The sequence below is a fragment of the Sciurus carolinensis genome, chromosome 16 (assembly GCF_902686445.1).
Source record: "Sciurus carolinensis chromosome 16, mSciCar1.2, whole genome shotgun sequence".
Taxonomy (NCBI): Eukaryota; Metazoa; Chordata; class Mammalia; order Rodentia; family Sciuridae; genus Sciurus; species Sciurus carolinensis.
Genome location: NC_062228.1, coordinates 21,845,099 through 21,861,897, shown reverse-complemented (window position 1 = coordinate 21,861,897; position 16,799 = coordinate 21,845,099). Strand labels below are relative to the sequence as shown.

Below are 16,799 nucleotides of genomic sequence, written 5' to 3'. Positions count from 1 at the left end.
AAGCAGGAGGAGAAGGAGGATAAAAGAAGAGAAGGAAGAGGTGGATGAAATGGAGGAGGGGGAGGGAGAGTAGGAGGAGGAAGAGCATGTGGAGGATGGAGACGAGGAGGAGGAGGAAGAGAAGAAGGAGGATGAGCAGGAGAAGGAGGTGGAGAAAGAAGAGGATGAAGAGGAGAAAAAACAGGAGGAAGAGGAGGAGAAGGAAGAAAAGCAGCAGCTGGAGGAGAAAGAAATTGAAGAGGAGGAAGAAGAGGAGGTGGAGCAGGAGGGGGAGGAGGAAGAGGTGGAGAAAGAAGAGGAGCAATAGGAGGAGGAGAAAGAGAATCAATACACATAGGGATCGGGAATATAGATCTGCAGTGGGTAGGGTTGGAGCGGAAAGGGACCTGGATATGAGTTGTGGGGAGGTGGGAATTGGGAGGTGCCACAGGTCTTGGCAGGTGTGTAGGTTGGTGAAAGTCATTGGGGTTAACTCCCACATTGCTTCCCACATTGCTCCAAGGAGAAGGAGTGTTAGTGGGAAGAGGAAGAGGAATTGAACTGGGGCTTTCCCTCTCATCTTTCTTTGGCATGGGGGAAGGTAGAGGGACAGATAAGTTCAGGGGTCCTGCAAGCTGGAATTGGATCTGGTGGTTGGAATGAATATGGGGCATCTGGGAGGCATGACTGGGTGGGGTGAGAGACTGTGCCTTGCGGGCAGGGGCTGCAGGTGGGAAGAAAGAGTGGAGAGACTGAGTGGTGAGGGGTGGCCCAGAGCCTCCCTTCTACCCACCAAGGCCTCTGAATCCTCCCCCTTTTTCCTCCTTGCAGTCTGAAGCTCCCTTCTCAGGGTGTCTGAGACATCCTGAAGACACAGATGTGGCTGCTTGGCAGGTGGGGCCAGCTCTTCCTTGGGCCAGGGCACCAATAGTGGCAGGGCTGTCACCATGAGCAGTTTTCTCTTCCTGGACCTCCAGGTAGCAGCTCCTTGTGAAGGACAGCAATGGGGTGGAGCCCAGAAAGGTGTTTGGTCCTGAAGCCCCTTACTAATTGCCTGGGAGTCTGGAGAGATTGTCCGATGGTGTTCATCTTGCCTGTCCTTGCTTCATTCCTCTGGCACCAAGGAGCAGCCCTGGTATGACTGTGGCCACACAGCTTCCTGTGCCTTGGCTGTAACCAGAACTCCCTGAGCAGGGTGCTGGGAGCAGCAGGTGGCAGGGCTCCCACCAGATGAGTGCTGTGGAAACACCTGGGCCCTCTCTGGATTGGTGTTTGTCTCCAGGGGCCCAAGGCTGGGCTCCAGGGCACTGAGATTTCCCTGAGTCTCCACAGACTTTGCTGGTGTTGCTTCCCCTTGACTCAGGGGCCCTGTATCCAGCTCCTCAAGCCTCCCTTGTGGATCACCACTCTCTCCCTCAACCTCTTCCTCCTTCTCCTCCTTCTCCTCTTCCTACGGCTCCTCCTTCGTGTGCTCCTCCTCCTCCTCCTCCTCCATGTTCCCCTCCTCCTCCTCTTCCAACTCCTCCTTCTGGTTGACCACATCTTCTTGCAGATATTCCTGGGCCCTGAGCTCTACTTCCTCTGAAGGAGTTCCAGGGACAGGAGCTCCTGTCATGGGTTCCTCAGCCTGGTGGACTGGCTGACCTGCTGACTTAAGTGAAGGACCACAAGGAAACAACTATGTTAAGTACCTAGGTCCAGTTATACCTGCAACCTAGAAGCTTCTGTGGAGCTTTTGTTCAACCAGTAGCTCCCCCAAAGTAACCACCCTACATCAGTTTTGTCTCTTTGAACTGCTGTGTAGATGTAATCAGGCAGGGTGTGTACCGTGTTGTCCTGGTTCTTTTGTTCAACATCATGTTTGTGAGAGCCATCCACATTGTTGGATGTAGAGATCATTTGGCCGGTCATAGGGACATATGCCTATATTCCCAGCTGCTTGGAAGGCTGAGATAGGAGGACCTCAAGTTCAAAGTCAGCCTCCACAATGGCAAGGCCCTAAGCAACTCAGTGAGACCCTGTCTCTAAAAAAAAAAAAAATACAAAATAGGTCTGGGAATATGGCTCAGTGGTTGAGTGCTCCTGAGTTCAATCCCCTGTACCAAATAAAAAAAAAAAGAAAGAAAGAAAAAAGAAAAAAGTGAAAGAAAAGGAAAAAAGAAAAAAAAGAAAGGAATGAAAAACAAAGAATGTTTATTTGTATTAAATAGTGTTCCAGTTCATGAAGATACCACTTGTTTTTGTCCAGTTCTCTGTGATCTCATGAGTTGGAATAATATGTGAGAGGCTCTTAAAAGACTATGAAGGTAAGATTCGGGAGGAGTATGAGCAAATCCTCAATACCAAACTAGCAGAACAGTAGCAATCTTCTGTGAAATTCACACATGATCAGTTTATGTGGTGATATGGGACAAGACTAACAAACTATGCATGCTGAAGTTTGAGTACCAGCTTTGACCTCAAGAGATGGCTGCTGTACACTTTTTGCAACTGATTTGATATCACATTTCAACTCCAAACTTTGCATCCTGAGAACACTTAAATGTTTCTGCAGGTCCATTTTATACAACTTGAAAGACCTTAAAACTTTGTGGTTGCCACAAGCATATCTTTCTTTTCTGCTCATCTAATAAACAGCTGTGCCCTACTGGGATAGATTTTCCAAACAAAAATACTTGGAACATCAGTTTAGCAAAATATGCCTTCAGTGGCACTCAACAAATGGAGTTTCGCCAAGAACCATTCTGTAAGAAGTGAGTCTGAGAGTGTGTGTATGTGTGTGTATGTATATTTTAAGTTTTTATTTGTATTATGCAATTTTTTTTGATCTTGTGGATTCTGGCTGTGAATCTGATGCAGAACAATTATGGTTAAAAACATTTGCTTGGTCTACAGAAGATCATTAATGTTTTGTGACCATATAAGTTGTAACAGTGGATTGTTTTATATGTAGGTATTATTGTTAACTACAGGGACTGTTTCCAGGCACAGAATATGAATCATAAGTTAGGATGAAAATTAGATGTGATTATGAGGAAATAGCAAATGTCTGTGGTTCTAGATCTACAAATGTGTGGTGAGAAATTAGAACAAATTGGACACAGGCCATTGACACATGGAGTCTACCTAGTCGTGTTAGGGAAAAAAAAATCTTTTAACTCCAAGCATTAAAATACCCTGTGGAGTCAGTGCTCACCTCATTCATACCCTCAAAGAGCTCCCTGGACACTGAACCTCTAAAGGGAAACAGTCTCTCCTGGAGCAGAAGCCTTAGGGTTTGCTCGGGAGCATAGCATAGGTAAGCAAGGGACTGGGCCAGGCCCCAGCAGTTCTGCTACTTGGGACGAACCACTTCAACTTTGTATCAGTTATTAAAAATATAATTCAGATTTTTTGGTCAGGTTCCCCCAAATTGTGACATGTCCATATTCAACTGCTTGAACTTTGTTTTGGCAACCCCCTACCCGAAGTTGCTTGTAGGCTGTTCTTCACCTTGTTCCCAAGGCTGCAGAGCAGAAAGTAACCTCTGTTTTGAGGAAGTGGAGTTTAGTATACGTTTATTTTTTACTCTGACTTTTTCAGGACCACATTTTACAAAATGCCTTGTTTCCTTTATTATTGTTTCTGGAAAGGAACATTCTATTAAAATTGTTTTAGTTTGAATATAGAATAGTTTTTATAATTATGGCTTATTTTGAAAATTTGAGTTTAATTCAAATATACACAAATACCTTCCAAAGTAAGGTAATATTCAGAGACAATTTTTCTGATCAGACGACTTAAAGAAATTTCTAGAATACTCACATTCAAAGATTCCTTATTAATGAATGTCTTTGACTTAAATTTAACCAAAAAATGCAATATTATTCTGTGTACATTTTCATTATATAGTGTTTACAAGCTTAGTTGCAAATAAAGTACTTAAGCTATTTTTAAAAAATGAAAAAAAAAAAAGAAAACATTCAAGAAGCCAGGAACAAAATGCAATTTCTTGAACATGACATAGAGCATTTAGAAAAAAGTCACTGCTAACATCATGCTTAATGGTAAAAGACTGGCTATTTTCTCCCTAAGATCAGGAAGAAGATAAGGACGTCTAATTTTGTCACTTCCACTCAATGCTCTGGAGGTTCTTCCCCAATGGCATTTGGGCAAGGAATGTTAACACAGGTTTCCAGGTTTGAATAGTAGTAAAACCATCTCTATTTGCAGATTACATAATTTTCTATGAAGAAAATTTTAAAGAATTAACACTAAAACAAAACAAAACAAAACCCTCCAAAACACTTAGGATCAGGGCTGGAGATACATAGCTCAGTTGGTAGAGTGCTTGCCTCTCATGAAAAAGTCCTGGGTTCAATTCCCAGCACCAAAAAAAAAAAATTAATAGGGTCAAACTCAGCAACACTTTTGCCTAGAAGATCAAGGTATACATGAGTAGTATATTTGTACACTTGCATTAAACAATTTAAAATTGAAATGAAGAGGGCAGTTCCATTCATCAAAAAGAAGAAGATACTTAGGAATACAATTAATAAAATAAATTATACTCTGAAAATTACAAAATAGTTACTCAAACAAAAACTTGTACATGAAATTCAAAACGAATCTTTTATAATAGCCTAAACTTGGAACCTGCCATCACCGGAGGAATGGGTAAACAAGGTGGTCTGTCTATGTACAGAATATTATTCAGCCTTAGAAAGGAATGAATACATGGATGAACCTTAAAAACATTCTGAGAAATGAAAGAAACCAGTCATGAGTCCACATATGAATGAAAGTCATGATAGGGTAATATATAGAGACCAGAGAGCGACGTCCCCAGCCCCTTTTTGTATTTTATTTAGAGACAGGGTCTCACTGAGTTGCTTAGGGCCTTGATAAGTATCTGAGGCTGGCTTTGAACTCAACATCCTATGCCTCAGCCTCCCACACTGCTGGGATTACAGGTGTGCACCAGCATGCAGTGCTAGATCACTCTTTATTTAAGTCTGGAGACAGGCAAAGTGTGGAGGGTGTGGAACAACTAAAAGGTACACATAAAATTGAGTTGAAGGGTTCCATATATTTATAAACACACCAATAACCATTGAATTCTTCACTTTCTTTTTTTTTATCACCTTGAATGGCCCACACATCTCCATGCCTCCTTTTACTACCTCTTTTTATACCCTTCCTTTTCATAGAAATAGCAGTTCTTCAGGGCAATGGATATTTCTTGTTTTCTTTGTAACATCGCCTGACATCCATACAGGTTTTTTTCTCAAGTCCTTTCTGCTTTCCAAATACAGATATATTTCAGTCCACAGTTTGTTGCCCAGCTCCTTGCTTTTCATGCAAAATACACAAAGTCCTATTATGACACTGAAATCTGTGTCCTTGGCCCAATTCATACCTCTTGCTTTACATGAATATTTCACAAACCCCTCAAATTGGGTATACTATCTTTCCTCTTATACCAATTTTGTTATATCACTTTGAAACTATTTTTTAACCTGACTTTTAAAATGCAGAATGATTTCTCATTACTTCTGAGATGAAATCCAAACTCCATAATCTATTTTCTTGTGACTTTTCATGGTCCCTGGTCCCTGTTTTATATACCTACAAAGTATGGTATTTTTTCTCTCACTTTATATTCTTAAATACACAGAGATATGCTTATCATCATCATCATCATCATCATCATAAACATTAACTCATGATAATGTTCAAATTAGTGGGTTTCCCTGTGACATTTCTATGCACATATATATTGTGTTTTAATTGTATACACACTCCACACAACCTTCTCTTGCATTCTATTGGGTCCCCTATGTGAACAGTCCCTCTTGCACTTTCAGGTCATTTTTTTTTTCTTTTAGTCACCATATATGAAAGAAAACATGCTACATTTAGTTTCTACACTACTTATTTTGCTTACATGATTACCTTCAGTACCCTTAATTTTCCTGCAAATAACAATGTGTACATATACCAAAATTTCTTCATTCATTCATCTGTTGACAGGCATGTAGGCTGATTCTGTTACTTGGTTACAGTGAGTATGGCCACAATAAAGATAGATATGCAGATATCTCCTTTGTAGGCTGACTTTCTTTCCTTTAGGTTTATATCTGATTCTGCTGGTCCATGATCATAAGAGTTCTTTCCATCTTCTAATATCTTTCATTTTTTTCTTTAGTGTTTTATCATTAAATTTATTTTTTAGTTGTAGATGGACACATTACCTTTATTTTTATTTATTTTTATGTGGTGCTGAGGATCGAACCCAATGCCTCACACATGCTAGGTAAGCACTCTACCACTGAGCTACAACTCCAGCCCCAAATCGTCTAAAGCACTGGTTGGTATTCATGTCAGTATGTGACATTTTCTGATGCTTTTAGTTAGAGGTATGGTGAGACACAGAATTCAAAGAGATATGGGATCTTGCCAGAAAATCAGAGAGACCTTAATATCAACAAAATGTGCCAATTGTTAGGTGTTCAATGGTCAAAGACCCTACACATTGTCCAAGGAAATAGCAGCTAGAGAGCACACCCACAAAGCATTCTTTCTATTTGAACTGATAGAATTCAACTGAAAGTAGCTTATACAAAACACAAGGAAAATGAACAGCCCACAAAATCCCCAACTTTTTCCATGTTTTAAATCTGGAGGCTTGGAGTCTTCTTCTTCATCTTTGCTATGTAACAACATGAAAACAAGAATGATATTCCACAACTTTTGCCATATTCCATTGGTTAGAAGCAGTTCACAGGTGTCACTTACCCTCCAGGGGATGGCATTACCCAGTGGTTTGGTTACTAGAGGCAAGACCAAAGGTATGGTTTTGGAGGTTTGGGAGTTAATAACAGTAATGTATTTCAACATTGCATTTCTAAAATTCAGGTGAGAAGTCTGAACTGGAGTTATAAACATGAGAGTTCTCAGCATATAGATGTTGTTTAAGAAGTGGCTAAACAACACCAACAACTTAATGAATTTAGATAGAAAAAATAAAATGCTCAAGGACACTGTAGTGGGTTATGCTGACATTGAAAACTCAGAAAGATGAGGGAGACCAGGAAAGGAGACTGAGAAAGAGTGAACCAAGAGGGAGAAAAAAGATGAAGTATGTTGTCCTATAACCCCAGTGACAGAAGGAATCCAAGGAAGACAGTGATAAGCTGTGTCAAATGACATTTATATCTCAAATAAGATGAATCAAGAATTGTTGAATTTAGAAACATGGAGGTCATTTTTGATATCAATAAGAGCAATGTATATGTCTGGGGCTATGGCTCAGTGGCAGAGCACTTGCCTAGCATGTGTGAAGTACTGGATTTGATCCTTAACACCACATAAAAAGAAACAAAAATAAAGATATTCTGTCTGTCTACAACTACCAAAAAATTTTAAAATAATAATAGCAGTGTATAGTATGTAAGATTTAGCTTTAACATGATTTGTTTTCTCACTCTTGAAGCCTACTCGTTCTACTACCTTTTTTTTGGCAAGTTTAAAATATCTTAATTAGTTGTTGATGGACCTTTATTTCATTTACTTGTTTATATGTGATGCTAAGAATTGAACCCAGTTCTTCACACAGGTGAGGCAAGTGCTCCACCATTGAGCTACAACACCATTCCCCACAACTATTTTTAAAATAGCCATCTTTCCTTCATTTAATTGCTTTTATGTTTTAAAACAAATCAATTATGCCTACTTCTGTAGATCTGTTTCTAGGTTCTTAATTCTGTTCCACTGACCCTTGTTTCAGTCCTCCACAAATGCCACAGTATAACGTTTGCTACAGAATAAGTTGTAAAATTGAGTTGTATGATTCTTCCAACATTATTTTTTTTACATATTTCTTTACCTGTGCTACTTCATTGCCTTTCCTTATAAATGTTAAAATTTATTTGTCTTTCCCAAGAAATCTTGATAGTTATTTGATCAAATTATGTCACATATATAAGTCTTATGAAAACTGATATGTTTACTTTACTGAGTCTTCTAAGTCATGAACATGGTATATTTCAGGGTTTTTTTACATCTTTATTTTGTCCATCAGACTTTTGTAATTCTCAGCATATATGTTCTATGTATGCTTTCTTTTTTAATTTACCATTTACCATGTTCTTTCTACATTCTTTTTTATTAATTTTTTTTTACTTTTACAGACTGCATTTTGATTTATTGTACACAAATGGGGTACAACTTTTCATTTCTATGGTTGTGTACAATGTAGATTCACACCATTCATGTAATCATAAATATACATAGGGTAATACTGTTTCATTCTACTCTCTTTCCATCCACTAGCTCCTTCCACCCCATCTTCCTCTACACCATCCTAAGTTCTTTCATTTCATTCTTCTCTTCCCCCCACCACCCCCCTTGTCATATGTCATCATCGACTTATCAGAGAATATATTTGGCCTTTGCTTTTTTGGGCTTGGGCTATTTCACTTAGCATATTTTCCAACTTCATCCATATACAAGCAAATGCCATAATTTTATTATTCTTTATGACTGAGTAATATTTCATTGTATATATATTTATACCACAGTTTCTTTATCCATTCATCTATTGAAGGGTATCTCAGTTGGTCCCACAATCTAGCTATTGTGAATTGAGCTGCTATGAACTTTGATGTGGCTACATCACTGTAGTTTGCTGATTTTAAGTCCTTTGGGTATAAACCCAGGAGTGGGATAATTGGATCAAATGGTACATCCATTCCAAGTTTTCTGATGAATTTCCATACTGCTTTCCAGAGTGGTTGCACCAATTTGCAACTCCACCAGCAAGGTATGAGTGTTCCTTTTTCCCCACATCCATGCCAACACTTATTACTGCTTGTGTTCTTGGTAATAACCATTCTAATTGGAGTTAGATGAAATATTAGGGTGGTTTTAATTTGCATTTCTCTAATTACTAGGGATAATGAGCATTTTTTAATATATTTGTTGATCACCTATATATCTTCTTCTGTGAAGTGTCTGCCTATTTCCTAAGCCCATTTGTTGATTGGGTTCTTTATATTTTGGGAGTAAAGTTTTTTAGGTTCTTTATAATCCTTGGAAATGAGTGCTCTCTCTGAAGTGTGTATGGAAAAGATTTTCTCCCACTCTGTGGGCTCTCTTTTCACACTATTGATTGTTTCCTTTGCTGAGAAAAAGCTTTTTAATTTTAATCACCCCCACTTATTGATTCTTGCATTTATTTCTTGTGCTCTGGGTGTTCTTGTTAAGGAAGTCTGGTCCTAAGCCAACATGATGGAGATTTGGGCCTACTTTTTCTTCTATTTGGTGAGGGGTCTCAGGCCTAATTCCTAGATCCTTGATCCATTTTGAGTTTTGTACAGGGTCAGAGATTGGAGTTGAATTTCATTTTACTGCATGTGGTTTTCCACTTTTGCCAGCACCATTTGTTGAAGAGGCTATCTTTTCTCCATTGTAAGTTTTTGGCACCTTTGTATACTATGAGGTTACTGTACTTATGTGGGTGTGTCTCCATGTCTTCTATCCTGTACCATTGGTCTACCTGTCTATTTTGGTGCCAATACCATGACATTTCTTTACTCTTGACCTATAGTAGAGTTTAAGGTCTGGTATTGTGATATCCCAGGATTGCTTTGGCTATTCTGGGTCTTTTGTTCTTCCAGATAAATTCCATGATTGCCTTTTCTATTTCTATAAGAAATGTAATTGGAATTTTAATTGGAGTTGTGTTAAATCTGTATAGCACCTTTGGAAGTATGACCATTATGATAATATTAATTATGCCTATCCAAGAACATGGGAGAGCTTTCCATTTTCTGAGGTCTTCTTCAGTTTCTTTCTTTATGTTCTGTAATTTTCATTGTAGAGACTTTCACCTCTTTGGTTAGATTTTTTCCCAAGTATTTTATTTTATTTTTTTGAGATTATTGTGAATGTAGTTGTTTTCCTCATTTCCCTTTCAGATGTTTCATTGCTTATGAATAAAATGTTTAGATTTATGCATGTTGTTGTATCATGCTATTTTGCTGAATTCACTTATGAGGTCTAGAAGTTTTCTGGTGGAGTTTTTTGTATCCTCTAAATATATATAGAATCATATCATCAGCAAATAATGACAGCTTGAGTTCCTCTTTTACTATTTGTATTCTTTAATTTCTTTAGTCTGTCTTATTGCTATGGCTAGTATTTCAAGGACAATATTGAATAGAAGTGGTGAAAGAGGACATCCCTGTCCTGTTCCAGTTTTTAAAGGGAATGCTTTTAATTTTTCTCCATTACAAATGATGTTGGCCATGGGCTTAGCATAAATAGCCTTTACAATGTTGAGGTATGTTCCTATTATCCCTATATTTCCTAGTGTGTTGAACATGAAGCAGTGTTGTATTTTGTCAAAAAGCTTTATCTGCATCAATTTAAATAATCATATGATTCTTAACCTTAAGTCTATTGATGTGATGAATTACATTTATTGATTTCTGGCTGTTGAACCAACCATGCATTCCTAGGATGAACCCCACTTGATTGTGGTGCACAATCTTAATACGTTTTTGCAATTTGCCAGGATTTTGTTAAATATTTTTGCATCATCAGAGATATCAGTCTAAAATTTTCTTTCCTTGATATGTCTTTGTCTGGTTTGGATATAAGAGTGATACTAGTTTCATAGAATGAGTTTAGAAGGGTTCCCTCCTTTTCTATTTCCTGGAATACTTTAAGAAGTATTGGAATGAGTTCTTCCTTGAAGGTCTCATAAAACTCGGCTGAGAATCCATCAGGTCCTGGGCTTTTCTGTGTTGCTAGGCTTTTCATGATTTTTTCTATTTCATTACTTGAGATTGATCTGTTTAAATTGTGTATATCCTTCTGGTTCCATTTGGGAGAATCATATGTCTCTAGAAATTTGTCAGTGTCATCAATTTTTTCTATATTGTTGGAGTATAGATTTTCAAAGTAGCTTCTCATTATGTTATGTGTTTCAGTGGTGTCTGTCACTATATTTCCTTTTTCATCATGAATTTTAGTAATTTAAGTTTCTCTCTCCTCTTTGTTCATGTGGCTAAGGGTTTGTCTATTTTGTTTACTCTTTCAAAGAGCCAACTTTTGTTTTGTCAATTTTTTAAATTGTTTCTTTTGTTTCAATTTCATTAATTTCAGGTCTGATTTTATTTATTTCCTGTCTTCTACTACTTTTGGTGTTGTTCTGTTGTTCTTTTTCTAGGGCTTTGAGATGTAAAGTTAGGTCATTTAGTGTTGACTTTTTATTTTTTCTTCAATGCACACCATGCTATGAATTTGCCTCTTAGTACTGCTTTCATAGTGTTCCAGAGATTTTGATATATTGTGTTGTCATTCTCACTGACCTCTAAGAATTTTTTTTTAATCTCCTCCCTGATGTTTTTTGTTATCCATGCTTCATTCAATAGCATATTTTTTTAGTCTCCAGGTGTTGGAGTAATTTCTGTTTTTTTATTTTGTCATTGATTTCTAATTTCATTCCATTATGTTCTGATAGAACACAAGATAGTATCTCTATTTTTTTGCATTTACTAAGGGCTGCTTTGTGGCATAACATATGGTCTGTTTTTGAGAACATTCCATGTGCTGCTGAGAAAAAAGCATATTCCTTGTTGATTGATGGAATATTCTATATATATCTGTTAAGTCTAAGCTATTGATTGTGTTATTAAGTTCTATGAGTTTCTTTATTTTTGTTTGGAAGATCTATCCAGTGGTGAGAGCAGTGTGTTAAAGTCACCCAGAATTATTGTGTTGTGGTCTATTTGATTCCTGGAATTGAGAAGGATTTGTTGGATGTACATGGATGCACTGTTGTTTGGGACAGAACTATATATGATTGTTATGTCTTCCTGATTTATGTTTCCCTGAAGCAGTATAAAATGGCCTTCTTTATCCCTTATGACTAACTTTATTTCTTCTGAATAGCTTCAAGTTAATTTTATCTGAAATAAGGATAGAAACCCCCACTTTTTTTACTGAGTCCATGTGCATGGTAGGTTTTTTCCATCCTTTCACCTTTAGTCTGTGGATGTTGTTGTCTATGAGATGAGTCTCTTGAAGACCACATATTGTTGGGTCTTTCTTTTTAGTCCAATCTGCCAGTCTATGTCTTTTGATTGATGAGTTTAGTCCATTAACATTCAGGGTAATTATTGAGATAAGATTTGTATTCCCAGTCACTAGGGCTTATTTTTGGTTTTTAATTTGACTTGTTTTCTCCTTTGATTGGTTCTCCCTTTAAGATAGTTCCTCCCTCTGCTGACCTACATTGTTGTTTTTCATTTCCTCCTCATGGAATATTTTGTGGAGAATATTCTTTAGCACAGGCTTTCTATTTGTAAATTCTTTTAACTTTTATTTATCATGGAAGGATTTTATTTCATCTTCAAATCTCAAGGTTAGTTTTGCTGGGTATAGGATTCTTGGTTGGCAACGATGTTCTTTCTGAGCTTGAAATATGTTGTTCCAGGCCATTCTAGCTTTTAGGGTCTGGGCTGAGAAATCTGCTATCTGTATTGGTTTCCCACTATATGGAATCTGATGCTTTTTTCTTGTAGCATTCAAAATTCTAGATTTATTTTGTATGTTAGGCATTTTCATTTTAATATTCATTGGTGTGGATCTGTTATAATTTTTTACATGTGGTGTTTTGTAAGCCTCTTGTATTTGATTTTTCATTTCATTCTTCAGTTTGGGAAATTTTCTGTTATTATTTCATTGAAAAGGTTATTCAAGCCTTGGTTTGTATCTCTGTGCCTTCCTCAATCCCAATAATTCTTAAATTTGGTCTTCTCATGATGTCCCATAGTTTTTGGAGGTTCTGTTCATGATTTCTTTCCATCTTCTCTGTTCAGTCAACTTTATTTTCAAGATTTAATATTTTATTTTCATTGTCTGAGGTTCTTTCTTCCGAGTGATCTAGTCTGTTGGTGATGCTTTCCATTGAGTTTTTTTTTTTTTTTTCTTAATTTGGCTTATTTTTTTCTTCATTGCAAGAATTTCCAATTTTTTTTTGAGAATCTCTATGTCTTTGTTGAAATGATCTTTTTCTCCCTGCAGTTTCTCTTTCAACTGTTTATTAGAGCAATCATCCATTGCCTGCATTTGCTCTCTTATCTCATCCTTTGCTTCATGAATCATTTTAATTATATATATTCTGAACTCCTTTTCTGAAATTTCTTCTACCATGCTGTCACTGGAATCTATTAATATAGAACCTAGGTTTTTTTGGATCATTTTATTCCCTTGGGTTTTTTTGTTTTTTCATGTTCTTCATGTATCTTCTCCTCTAGCAGTGCAGATCTGGGGTATTGCAGTTTCCCCCCTATAGGCTTATAGTGACCCTATAAGTTTCCAAAACCTTTTCTTTAAGGGGGAGATCAATGTTAGCAGTGCCCAGTGCAGACAATATGCAGCCCTAAACCAAATAGCCCTTATGAAGATGTTAACAATATTGTCATAATAAACAGAATGAGCTCAATTATTATCTACAGTATAACAAATAGATTTCCAATAAGGTCCACTGTTTCTAATGGAGGACAAAGAGAATGGGGAGGAGTGTAGGATGTAGCTGTTAATGAGATAAGAAAAGACTATATAGAAGTTCTAGATCATAGAAAGTGTGAACATATAATCAAAAGAAGTTGGTTGTTAGAATGAGAAATGGGAGAAAGACTCTGAGAAAACATGTAAACAAAAGGAAAATAGAGCGAGAAAAGTAAAGAAATAAAAATATAAAAATTTTCAAAAAGGACAAAAAAAAAGAAAAAAGAAAAAAAAATTACACTATAGCAGTCATATAGTATTCAAACCTCCCATTCTGCGGTAGCCTGATTCATGAGAGATACCTGACAATGAGCTTCTAGTCTCTAGCAGGCATCTTAGGATGGAATTTGCCCCACCTAAAGATGAGAGTTACCACTTCCAGGATAATCCAAGATGGCCACTCTTGCTTCCAAATGTGTTGGCAAATGGGGAATTGCAGCTCAGGATGTGATTGTGGTTGACCAGGGTTCCTACAGGCTGGGAGTTGTCGGTCTGGTTGAGGGTTACTAGAGATAGAGCTCGCTCAGTCTGGCCTGGGGTCCTACTCATCCTGGTTGTTGTCTCAAAATGGCAGTAGCCACATGTAACCAAACCTAAATGTATTGTGACAGTGAACTTCCAGGCAACAGCAGACAGCTGGTGATCCACTGGCTGTTTGCAGTCTGCTGGGTACCGGCAGATGATCAGCAGGTGGATCTCAGGCAGTGGGTAATGGGTAGATGAAAAGCAGGTGATGGGCAGGCAAGAGGCAGGCAAATGGCAGATAATAGGCAATCTGCACTCAAAAAGTCATCGATATGCTGGCAGACCGCAGGTGCTCGTAGTAGACAAATGGGGTAAACAGCAGGGGATTGATAAGCATCAAAAACTGCCACACCAAGAAACAGATATCCTCTGCTTGAAACCCAAGTTATGGAGCAACAAGGAATGCAGCCTCCCTCGAGTCTATCTTCTTGGATCTCCCCTCTATGTATGTTTTCCTAGATTTGTACAAAAGTATCAATTTTGGGGAGGAAACTATAAATTATAATGTGTTTTAAATTAATGTTTCCAGTAATTCATTGCTAGAATAAAGAAATGATTTTTTTTGTGTTAACCTTGTGTCTTGTAACATTGCTAAATTCACTCATTGTTCCAGTTGATTTTTTAGTAAATTCTCTGAGATCTTTTATGTAGATAATCATGTCAAGTATACATAGGGAAGTTTTATTGCTTTTCAATGTTTGTGCCTTCAATTTTCTTTTACTGGCTTTTTTCACTGGCAAGTAGTTCCAGTACTCTATTGAAAAAGAGTGCTCAAGGCAGATATCTACTTGTGCTCAATTTTAGAAGGAAGGATTCCAAGTTTCACTATTAATACTGGTTTTCACCAGGGTATTTTTAAAAATATATGCTCACAGCCAGGCATGGCGGTACATTACTATAATTTTAAACTCTAGTTAGTCCAGTGTCTGGGTGCCTCATAAATAGTTTGTTCTTTTTTCATGTTAATTGTCCATATTTTCTTGTTTCTTTGTATGGTTTATACATTTATTGTTGAGAACTGGTATCCCTGTCAGGGACTGTTGTTGATTTCAGAGGTATAGAGTTGTCCATTCATTTAGTAATTTTTCCCAAATTTTTGCAGACTGTATTCCTTGTCATTTTTCTTTACTGAAGTTTTTGTTCCATTATCTCAAGGATCATTTAGGAACCTGGAAAAGATCTCTTTAAATGCCTAAATCCAGTAGAAAAAAACAAAGTGTCTTGTCTTTTAAGATTGATGACAGAACCTCGGGGCCTTCTGGCAGGAGTGCCAGAGGTGACATAGCGTTACTGGGCCATGTGTTTTTTGCTGGAGTGTCTCAGCTGCCCTGTGGCCTTGGTCCTTGGGGAGTAAGGTGGCGCCAGAGGGGTTGAGGGTCCAGCTGCTCCCTGCAAACGCCCTGCTGGAGCCTTCCTTGGAGGAGGTGGCTGGACGCACAGAGCGGGGACCTGGGGCCCCAGGCACAGGACTGCACAAGGAGCATGGACGTGCAGCTGCTTGCACCCAGCCGCTTGCACAGTGAGGAGCCGGACGCCAGGTCACAGTCCCCTTTCACTTTTTCAGTTATAGAACTAAAATATTGTATCAAAACATGGAAGCTTCACATTCAAAATTCTTTCCACCCCTTCAAAAAGTGATGCTGCCACCTAATAGCTTTCAAGGAAATTTGTGCTTATTACTGGAGGAGGTACTGGCCTTGGGAAAGCCATGACAACTTTTCTGTCTAGCCTGGGTGCTCCATGTGTGATAGCCAGCCGGAAGATTGATGTTTTGAAAGCTACTGCAGAACAAATTTCTTCTCGAATTGGAAATAAGGTTCATGCAATTCAGTGTGATGCGAGGGAACCTGATATAGTTCACAACACTGTGTTAGAACTGATCAAAGTTGCAGGACTTCCTGATGTTGTGATAAAGAATGCAGCAGGAAATTTTATTTCCCCTACTGAAAGACTCTCTCCCAATGCTTGGAAGACCATAACAGACATAGTTCTAAATGGCACAGCCTATGTGACACTTGAAATTGGAAAACAACTTATTAAAGCACAGAAAGATCCCTTGCAGCTGAATGGGGTAATTATGGAATGTGATCCAATGTAATTCAGCCTGGGCCTATAAAAACCAAAGGTGCCTTTAGCTGTTTGGACCCAACTGGGACATTTGAGAAACATATGATTGACAGAATTCCCTGTGGATGGCTAGGACTGTGGAAGAACTTGCAAACCTTGCTGTTTTTCTTTGTAGTGATTATGCTTCTTGCATTAATGGAGCAACTATTAGATTTGATGGTGGAGAGGAAGTATTTATGTCAGGTGAATTCAACAATGTAAGGAAGGTCACCAAGGAGGAGTGGGACACGATAGAGGGACTCATCCGGAAGACTAAGAGCTCCTAAAACCACTCTGGCCTTCATCTTGGGTGCAGTAAAATTTAGACTATAAATGATATAAATTGACTGTCATCTTTCAAGTATTTTCAAGTCTAAAAATTGTTAACTAACAAGCATTTGCTGAGAGCATACCATGTACCTAGCCAGTGGACGCTATTATATATTTGAAGATGAATAAGATAGGATATCACGTGTTCAATTTTCTTTCTTTCTTTCTTTCTTTCTTTCTTTCTTTCTTTCTTTCTTTCTTTCTTTCTTTCTTTTTAATAGGAAGAAGAGTAGAGAAAGGCTTAGAGGTAAAAAGTGCTTAAAAGTGAAGAGTGAGGCATCAATAGTTGTGATCTGGTA

The 16,799-nt window shown here is 37.9% G+C and overlaps 1 pseudogene; it reads left to right on the top strand.

The window, feature by feature from the left end:
- The first annotated feature begins 14,136 nt into the window (after positions 1-14,136).
- On the top strand, positions 14,137-16,457 carry LOC124966043 (2,4-dienoyl-CoA reductase [(3E)-enoyl-CoA-producing], mitochondrial-like; annotated as a pseudogene).
- The last annotated feature ends 342 nt before the right edge of the window (positions 16,458-16,799 follow it).